This window comes from Vespa mandarinia, chromosome 5 (genome assembly GCF_050613455.1).
Source record: "Vespa mandarinia isolate Hongniang chromosome 5, ASM5061345v1, whole genome shotgun sequence".
Lineage (NCBI taxonomy): Eukaryota > Metazoa > Arthropoda > Insecta > Hymenoptera > Vespidae > Vespa > Vespa mandarinia.
The window spans coordinates 723,961-735,000 of record NC_140814.1 but is presented as its reverse complement, the minus strand read 5'-3'; the positions used below and the strand labels follow the sequence as shown (position 1 = coordinate 735,000).

The window sequence follows — 11,040 nt, the reverse complement described above, 5'->3', positions numbered from 1 at the left end:
AAAACCGTAAAAAAGAACACACATATACGCGCACATTCACATGCGATAACAAAGCATCAAGTGGATAGAATTTTTATTAGAGACCAAAGCCAGTGACGTTTTAATTACAATTTCATTTACAGTATATCTCGGTTAAACGTGTGCACTCGGTGAACCAACTTCGTGGTATACACGAAATGTCGATCACGTTGCGAAAACTACGTTGAATTTCATCGCTATAAAATAGAGAAACAGAAAAAGAGAGAGAGAGAGAAAGGGAGAAAGAAAAAGAGAGAGAGAGAGAAAGAGAGAGAGAGAGAGAGAGAGAGAGAGAGAGCATACGAGGTAGAAGCTAATCTATTTAATCCAACGAAAAATCGTCCCTGTAGTGAGGTTCGTTTCGCTTATCGTATTATTATTCCTTAAGGAGAAAGGGCCCTCGTGAAAGAAAATGAGGTGACACATTTTGTGTATATATGTTTGTGTTGTTCGTGTGTATATGTGTATATGTCTATTTTGGAGAGTATCCAAAATGCCGTCGGTCGCGTGACTTATAGAGAATTTCTTCGTCGCTTTATCAAGGCGACGCGATATCGTCGATTCGATATCTTTCTATCTCTCTTTCTCCTTAATATCCTCCGTGAATTTGACCGCCATTCGCGGTATTCCACCTCTCTCGCTTTTGTTTCGAAGATCATTTTGGAAATGGTCCAGACGCTGCGTCCGACGTTCTCGTTATTGCCTCTTCTATCTCAACGAGAATAGGTACCTTACCTCTTTTGAAGATCTTTATGTCGACGCTCGTCTTAAAGTGAAAGGAATGGTAGAAAAAGAGGAGGAAAAGAAAATAAGAAAATAAGAAAAATGAAGTGGAAATCTTTCAATGTTGCAACCCTTCTTCTTCTTCAAGATCGACGAGGTGAAAAGGAATGAACTCCCTTCGTGGTCACTAGAATGCGTTGTTCTCTCACCACTTTTGTTCTAAATTCCCAAGGACAACGCATTTTCTCTCCTTTAAAGCACCACCGTAATCGCTTTTTCGTGTTATCCTACGTCTCACTCGATTCGAATCCGAAACTTGCCGCGTACTCAACTCTCTTTTCTTTCTACTATCTTTCTCTATGTCTCCATCTTTCTTCTATCCCTCTCTCTTTCTGTCTTTTTCGTTCTCTTCTTCTCTTGGTTTCTCAATATCTAGAGAAGTAAGTAAAATATATATATATATATTATATATATAAAATATATATATAAAATATATATATATAAAATATATATATAAAATATATATATATATATTTTACTACACTTTCTGTTTATCATTAAGAGATATACTTTATAATTAAACTGAACTGCTGTTTGTAACTTGATCCTTCAAATTCTATTTGATATTTAACTTTATTATAATTTGTGTAATTTCTGAAATATTTCTATCTCTCTCTATCTCTCTCTTTCTCTTTGTCTCTTTATCTTTCATTTTATAAACAATCGGGCTTCTTCATTAAACATAAAAACATCTCCTTAGCGTTTGATGCCACCTATGAGAAGATACGGATTTTGCGACAAGTTAGAGAAAAGCTCATAAATTATTGTTAGCATAAATCATGAGCTCGCATTCGCCTATGACAGTAGAAGGACGACGTAAACCACAAGAACCGCGGCCGCGACAACGCAGTCAGGAGTTTCAAAAGTTAACTCCAACGACCGACCATGTCTCCATACGTTATCGGAGTTATTGTTCTTCCGCTTGGAATACATTATCATCTAACGTCGTCGTTTTACAGCCCTCGACACATTTCTTTCTATATATCTTCCTGTCCCTCTATCTTTCTCTGTCTATTTTTTCTCTCATCTTCATACAGATGATTATTTTTCCACGCATGTTGGAAAACGCAATAATTCCTTCGGCGGGACGATTATTTTCTTGAATTTTTTTCTTGTGAAATTTTACCACATTTCGTTTGCTTTGACGATCGAAAATTTGAGGCGGGTGTCAGAATTCTGTTTTCACGTCGTTAGAGATTTTTTTTATCTAACTTTCTCTTTCTCTCTCTCTCCCTTTCTCTCTCTCTCTCTCTTTCACTGTTTCATTCTTTCTTTCTTTCTCTCCTTTTCTTTCTCTTTTTTTTTGCCCTGTTTGCTATTCAACGCGCTCAAGCGTGGAATTTAATTGATAATCCATAAATCTTCTCAATTACACGAACAACCATGCTTGAATGAGATTTGATGAAGCGTTAAGATAGTCAAATAGAAATTTATCTATTTCTGTTTGTACAATTACAGTTATGTTAAGATCTCATGAGACAATGTCACTGTGAATGTCACATGTAAGGTGAAATTTCGTATTAGTCTGTCAACAATGTTAATAAACTACACAAACATATATATATATATATATATATATATATATATATATATATTTACTACGTAACCATTTGGTAACGAACTTAATGCAATTTCCATAGATCGAAATTGCTAATCAAAGACACGTGTATATTAAGCTTTAGAGTCGAGCGATCACAAAAGCTTCAATGTAGCATTGCAAGGGATCGATCATGATGAAACCGTTATCTCGGTTACAAAGTTGTCTCTTTGTAAGATGATTTTCCATGAAGGGATTTCCGATTATTAGATGAGCCGGTTAACAAAAGGATAAGCAGAATTTTGCACTTTACGCGTCACTACGGGATGTCATCAATCAGAAGGTTAAAAGAAAGGCGGCACAGAGGTGGTTGTTCGATAATTACTACGCAGCGATTACGAAGACGATTCGCCAGCTCGAATATCGAGGAAAGTTCGTAAACTTGTCGATGATTAATAGCCGGAGTTTATTAAACGCGACGTGTTACGATATTACATGTTCGGGAACTCTCTCTCTCTCTCTCTCTCTCTCTCTCTCTCTCTCTCTCTCTCTCTCTCTCTCTCTCTCTCTCTCTCTCTCTCTCTCTCTCTCTCTCTCTCTCTCTCTCTCTCTCTCTCTCTCTCTCTCTCTCTCTCTCTCTCTCTCTCTCTCTCTCTCTCTCTCTCTCGCACGCTCATGTAAAACTCAGAACGATCGATACAATGGCGAATACGCAGGTCGATTATAATAATCGACGAATTTGCATTCGATCGTTATTCTCGATATATCTCGACGAGATATTGTTGCATACATAGGTGTGTACGTAGCAATGAAACGAGGTAAGATCTTCGTGATGCGATCACACGACGTGTATGCTCATATATGTATGTGTGCAAACCGAAGAGAGGAAATTTAATAGGTCTACGTGGGCGTTTAATGATACCTCGTATGACGAGGCCACGTAATAGGTAGATATAGTTTTTATCAAGAGGAACGAATCGTTTCACCGAAATTTGCGAATTTCGTGACGGTTAAGATTGTGGGCGTAATCGTCCTCTTAAATGTAAAAAAGAGAAAAGGAAAGATAAAAGGAACTCTTCTTTCTCATAACGCTTTCAAAGTCATTCGAGAATAAGTTTTTCTTAAGTACAACTCGAACGGCGAAAAGAAAGGAAAAAAAGGAGAGAAGGATGAGAAGGAGGAGAGGAACGTTTTCTCGCATTTCGAGAAACTAATTAATCGAGACTTTAATATTCATAGAAGCATTCGCGTAAATGCTGTGCTTTAAAAACAATTTAATTAAGTTCCCCCACTTCCCCCTCTATTCTTCTTCTATTTCTTCTTATTCCTTCTTCTTTCTCCCCTTCTTGTTCCCCTATTTACGACTTTCCAGCCTTCGTCTCGCTCGCTTACTTCTTTAACCGCGTTCGTCTCTATTCCTTTTCCTCCATTTCTCCCCTCTCTCTTACTCATTTTTTCTTTTGTTACGTATTTGTCCGAAACTTACCCTCGCCAAGTCGTCTATTGTAACAGGTGTAATTTAAGTTAATTCCCTGTACGATAGCATCGCGAAAGAAAGGACTTTAATCAGGTGCCGTCGACCGCATCAAAGTATTACAACATACTTTATACTATTTTTAGTTCAAGAAAAAATTTTTCGATCTTTTCTATTTTATTTGTCATTTAACTATTACTTTCTATTTTTCTTTCTTTTATCTTGAAAATACACAAGAGAAACATTTAACGTTTCTTTTGTTGACCTAAATTTTATCATTAATTGCCGTTTCATTATCTAAGCTCATTTTCCATGAACGTCATGACGTTTCTCTCTCTTGCTCTCTCTTCTCTCCTATTGCAGTAACGACGAAAGGAGTACGTACAACGATGACAGGGACAACGAGAGGAGCGAACGAACGAACGACCAACCAAGCGGCTTTGTAATTTTCCTTGCGTGCACGAGCTACGCGATATTTCTCTCCAAAGGAAACCATTTTCCCTTGAAATTGCGTATCATCGTTGTCACGAACGTGAGGATATCTCGGGGTCGTTTAATGTGACTACGTTCTCTCTTTATTTATGTATAATATACATATATCTCTTTCTCTATGTATATATATATACTTTTCAACCAGTAAGATCGAAAATTTCATTTGGATAATCTGTTAATTACATTTTTATACGTTCCTTCTATTAAGATTTCTTTCGTTTATAAATCGCTAACAGGGCTTTCTATATTTTTTTCTTTTATTTTCTTTTCTAACGAAATGAAAAATAAAGGAAATTACGAAAAGTTCCATAACGACTTTTACTGAGTCTCGTCTTGCAATAATTTCTCGAGGATTCTCGTGGACGAAAAAGGAATAATTATGCGAAATGTTGGGGAGTACGTGTGAAACACGTATCAACTTTTTTGCCAAAAGTTAACATACACATGTCTAACTATTATACTTATGTATTCACTTACCTACGTTCCACAACTTGCAGTGAGTGATTTCGTTAAAAGAGAAGACCGGTGTTGTTGGTAAAACGAAGAAAATTTGAGTTCTAATGTTTCAAACCCTCTTCAAGAATTTTCGTAAGATAAGAAAAGCGCTTTATAAGTAGGAGTAGAATACATATGATCATAATGTATACGCATTCATCACATTAATCCGTTTATCTTGCAGCAAACACATGGTCCTCTCTCTTTCTCTCTTTCTCTCTCTCTCTCTCTCTCTCTCTCTCTCTCTCTCTCTCTCTCTCTCTCTCTCTCTCTCTCTCTCTCTCTTTCTCTCTTCCTCATTCTATCTTCAGAGTCCTCTACTGTGTGTCGTCTCGAATAATGGAACGCACCATATGTTCTCATAAACTAAACGAATAGTCACATTCGAATGTTATACGGTATACCAATCTTAATATGCGAGACATAATGGATGACTTTTATTTAAATTATTTCTATTTAATGCATTTTATCATGCGGTGGAATTAAAAACTATCAGAGAGATTTTTTTTTTTTTTTTTTCATTATATAATATAGATTTTACGAAGAGACAGGATGAAATCGAGGTTATATTCTGTTCTATTCATTGAGATAAAAGGGAAAAAAAGAAATCGACAAGGAAGGATGGCTTTCCAACATTCATCTCCATCTGTCGTTTACGTTCTCCTACGTTTCAGCTTCGTTCTCTAGCAATATATTCCTCGTCACGCTTTTATCACCTATATAGATCAAGTCCTCAAGATTTTCTATCGAAGAGAAGCTGTGAGGTGTAAAGCACCCTCTCCGTTCGTAGCACTCGCCGCTACGTTCCAAGTAAGATCGACGTCGATCCTTTCGTATTTTATTCGAACTTAGGAAATCAGAATTTTACAAATTTACGAGAAATTGAAAATTAATGATTTTTTAAAATAGAAATTTATTATTATTGCTTAATTATTCGTTTGGAGAACATTATAATAATCGATAAGAAATAATTTTAATTAAGTAAATAATAATAGATACGTTTAAAGAAATATTTGAGTAATCGAAACTTCAGAGTCAGTTTGTATCTTGGATATCAAATATCAAATATATAAACACCGATGATTTCGATGTTTATTTAGGCAGTCTTGCTCTAATCGTCGTGCGTGAAGGATTTCCAAGTGTAAACAGAACATTCTTCTACAATAGAAATAGAACATCGACTTTATTTGAGTTTCCTAGGTAATTTTATTATTAACATTATTATTTAATGTTTATTACTATTATTTTGTTAAGAGTTTTTTTACAATGTAACTAATTATTAGTACCGTTATTATTGCATTACAAGTAATATGTAGACCGAACTACGTATTTTCTTTTTGTTTACAAGATGACATTAAATACAAACGATATATAGAAAAATAACTATGTAATGGTTTGATATGGCTTTTTCTCGTCAAAAATACAAATATTAATTCGTAATGAACTGCTTAATTCCATCATTATCATTATTATTATTATCATTTTCATTATTATTATTATTATTTTTGTTATTATTATTATTATTATTATTATTATTATTATTATTACTATTATTGATTAGTATATATATTGATTATAATCAAACAATGATTTATTTATAATGTGTATAAAATTGCAATGGCTAAATATAGATACCTCAAATAGTATATTTTTGTTAATCACAATTAGTGATACATAACAGGAAAAAAAATTTTTTTTAATTCTTAAAAAATTGAAATATATACCGATTTATTTAAATATAATGTCCGAATATTTTTGTCACTCGATATATATATATATATATATATATATATATATATATAAATACTATCCACATATATATATTTGTGTGTGTATATATATATATATATATATAGCTTTTTTCTCTCGTCAAAAATACAAATACTAATTCTTACTGAACTAGTTGATTCCATTATTATCATTATTATTATTATTAATAATAATAATTATAATATATAGTATATATATTAATATACATGGTATGTATATACTATATATATATTTATATATTTATATATATTTATTTATTATATATATATTTATTATATATATATATTTATGTATATATATATATATATATTTACCATGTTTCTTTTCGGTTATATCTACATACATAATTACATACGTATATCGACAAGATCGAAATATTTTATTGATCTCGTCTCTTGCATTAACGAGTTGCTGACGTTAACTCGTACGAACTTTGTGGAATCCACGTCGGTCTGCATACGTTCTCTAGCTAGGTTCTCTAGTCGAAGCGAATATGTTACCCTTGTGCTCTCCCGGTTACTGCTTATATACGTTAATATAAAGCGAAGTACGCGTTGGCTCGTTATTTAATGCCGACTCATGGGAGACGCGACTTCACAGATGAACGCACCGACCGCATAAGCTCGAGACTACTTCTCTTGGCCGCAGTATCCTGCTGCGAAGGTACCTATATATTTACTTTCTATACGGAACGTATATGATCTGAGTATCGATCTTTGAATACTTTAATACTACCTCTCATCGAAATGGTATTGAAGATTATTCGAACATATGTATATTTTATGTCATATATTTGCTATATGTACTTATATACAATAATTGGATATATAAAAATAGTGGACGTTTTAATATAATTTCTTTTTAAGTCAAATACACGTAACACCGTATAATAATAGTTAAATAAGATTGAACACTATATTAACAATATCTATATTATAAATATTTTTTTTCTTTTAATTTATATTTTATTTTAATATATGCATATGTTATAATACATTATAATACGTATGATATAATATATTATAATACAGTTAGAATAACAATTGTCAAACTCGTTCTCTCAAAATGACGAATTGGAACGGATGAAATTGACAAGGCATTTCGCGTAAATTCAATTTCTGATAGAGTGAAGCGTGAATGAATAAAGCGTTATGTATAAATCGAATAAAATGGATAGTCATTGAGTTTCCTTTTTAAAAATTTAGATCTAATTAAAATATAATTAGCAGTGTTCGTGAGATATTGGATCTAACGTATTCTATTCCTTGTTACGAATCATTCAGATGATAAAAGAAGATACTTCGACGATGCGAGGAGTGGAAAAATCAGTGTGACTTTGTTCGAGTAAAAAGAATCTCTTCAAAGTTATTATAATACAGAAACAGAAAGGAAAGAGAGAAAAAGAGAATGGATTACGTCAAAAAGGGAATTTCAAAGAGCGAGCTTTGATCAAGTCTAGATTTCAAGCCTTTCTATATAACTTTGAGAATTTAGTTAGTCCTCTTAGAACTTCGACTTTAGACAAAAAGTAATCATCACTTAAAAGGCATACAGCATGGAAAGGATTATTATTCTTTTTTTTTTTTAATTTGTTTTTATACGGGGGAACAAAGAAGAAAAGAGAGAGAGAGAGAGAGAAAGAGAGAAAGAGCGATACTCGATAAATCGATAAATAAATAACAAAGTTTTGACAATTTTCCGAGCATATTATTGGGTGTCGAAATACTATGCGAAATATTATGAACTCGTCCATGTTATTGTCAAGTCGTTGAAAATAACGAGGGGATACCCGTACACCCGGTCGTGATCGACGTTTCAAAACGATCGAGGTTTCAAAACGATCGACGTTTCAAAACGATCGACGTTCCGATCTTTTGATTTAATTGACGATTCCATTGTTTCCGAATCGAACGTCGAATCATATCGGCTGCATCAACATGGTATATAAATTCGCTCGACTTGATTTTCGTAAATCTGGCTTTGAACGCGAAAATTTTTCTTTCTTTCTCTCTCCCTCCCTCCCTCTCTCTCTCTTTCTCTCTCCCTCCCTCCCCCTCTCTCTCTTTCTCTCTCTCTTTCTCTGTTACTTCTTTTTTCATAATTTTATAACGTTGTAGGATTATCAATTCCAATATTGTTATTTTAATTAAACTCAATTATTTAAATTGTAAACAAGAAGTAAATTCAATCGGATCAATTTTATATAAACGCGTTTTTTTTATAATATTTCCCGGTTAATATGATTTTATATGGTTTGAAAGTGATGAAAGAAATCGAAAGTACAAAGCGAATGTCGTACTTGAAATTCAATGTTTATGTTATATATATATGTACATATCAATTTATATTTTGTATAAATTGTATATACCTAGGTGTTTATATCGATAGCTATTAATAATCGGACGTAAAAAGGGAAAAATCTATTGAATATTTTATTATATATACACAAAATGGATACGCATTTACGAAATATCATAATAATTCGCCATATCATCTTTTCCAATCAATCTACAAGTTACGAAGATATCATTCTTGAAATATTATCATTCGGAATTAATTGTATGCCGAATATTCTTACGTCTGTGAGTAGTAATGATAAAAAAAAACATTATTCGCGGATCAATTGAGTCCAAGTATACGTACCAAGAATTTGATACGTATATATTTATTAGGAAAAATAAAATCAATGAAATGGAATTGTTCGATGTTTGAAATATTGTATAATAGCGAGGATTTAAAAAAAATTCATGGCAGATATAAAAAGCATTTATTAATAGCTCGATAAACGATATTATCTATAAATTTTACGAATAAAAGTTTTCCATAAAAAAAATATCGATATTATTGGGGAGATAATAGTTTTTTCGTTGATCTGAGTCATTATTGAAAATCTTCCATTCCTCCTCGCCACAAAGTAAATACGATTTAGCGTCAGATTTCATGATCGTTATACTTCAGTAACAACAATCGAATTTCCAATTCGATCTGCGAATAGAGAACGACTCGTCGCAGCTTGTAAAGAGGCAAAAAGAATCATGACTTCCCATTGGGAGACACGATTTCATTTGGAATCAATGAAATCTCAAAGCTTTTTAAAGGATAAATCCAGATCGACGAACGTAGTGTGGTTGAGATTCCTTTCGTTTATCAGATGGCTCGTTTATTCTCGTGGCATACTTATAGCGAACTTGGCAAAAGTGTGACGCTTTGTAATCGTTTCAGGAACTTCGACAGTATCTTGGTGATGCGGAACGTCCGCGCGCCCTATTTTTCGCACCGGTGAGTCCTCCGTATCGCACGGTATCGCTTTTTAAATGGACTTTATGACCGGCGAACAACGGAACGATAAAGCGCATCGGTGCATCCCTTTTTTACCCTCTTCGTTTAGTATCATTCCCCCACCATCACCTTCCCTTCTACCTGTTCACTCTACTCTACAAGCGGTTTTAATCAATTTATAAACCGCGTAAGCCGTCGGTTTCTTCGGCGTCGTTGGAAATTTAAAACTGCGACTGTTCCTTCTCGAACGCTACACTTTTTTTAAAGAAACAATTGTCTTGTTAATTCATTGATTAATTAATTAATTAATTATTTATTCGTTCTTTTCTTTTCTTTTCTTTTCTTTTCTTTCTGTTGCATAAATTTTTTCGAACGATTCGATCAACTTTTTCGTTTTGTCATAAAAATGTTGCATTTATTGCCACAATAAAAGAAAAACAATGTAAGTGGTAATATTGTTTCAGAAAAAATAAAAAAGAATACCGAAGTTAACCTTGTTACATGTTCAGTCCAGTTCAATTAAGTTTGTTAACGAGCGGAACTAGACGTATTTTATGGAAAAATGTAATTATCCGGAATATCGTGCGCTGTAACGAAATTATATTCTTTATGTGTTGTGGTCCTTCGACAAATTTTTCCTATAGTGTTTGGTCCGTTCCAAAGGGTAAGAGGGGAGAGAGAAAGAGATCTTCTGTTTACAACGTGATTTTAAGTTTAAGGAAAGAAAATAGAAAAAGGTTAAGAGAAAACGATTACCGCGCCTATGTTTATTTTTATTTTTTTTCATTTTTTTTTTTTTTTTTTTTTTTTTTTTAGAGTCGAGGGTTAGACGTCTGCTCCATTAATTTTATTATCCGGATTTTCTCCATTCGGTCCGGCTGAGATAAAAAAGTCGTTCCGACCTGGTACCCAATGAAAGATTTCATTGGTGTTCCTAACCGAGGATGTCATATATGTATATACTGAGTATTTCAGAATTGTATAATAAAATTTGACAGATTAATTGGGCTCGTAAAAAAGAAAAACAGAAATGTCCTCATAAATATGATATGAGTTTTATCAATGTTTCGAAAATTTATCTTTTTCTTTCTTTTTTATATATACCTATGTATAATTTATTATTTAAATGTATATATATGTATATATATATTTATATAACACATATATATATATACACACATATATACATATT

The 11,040-nt window shown here is 33.0% G+C and overlaps 1 protein-coding gene across 7 annotated transcripts in view; it reads left to right on the top strand.

Annotated features, from left to right (window-relative positions):
- LOC118448141 (uncharacterized) overlaps positions 1-11,040 on the top strand; it is a 136,643-nt gene that overhangs the window by 70,578 nt on the left and 55,025 nt on the right. The window contains exon 1 of one of the 7 annotated variants that reach the window (XM_085656903.1): positions 5,916-5,999. The exons of the other annotated variants lie outside the window; for them this stretch is intronic. The gene's annotated coding sequence lies outside the window, so the exon portion shown is untranslated. Of the gene's footprint in view, positions 1-5,915; positions 6,000-11,040 lie in introns of those variants that run through there. 7 annotated transcript variants of the gene reach the window in all.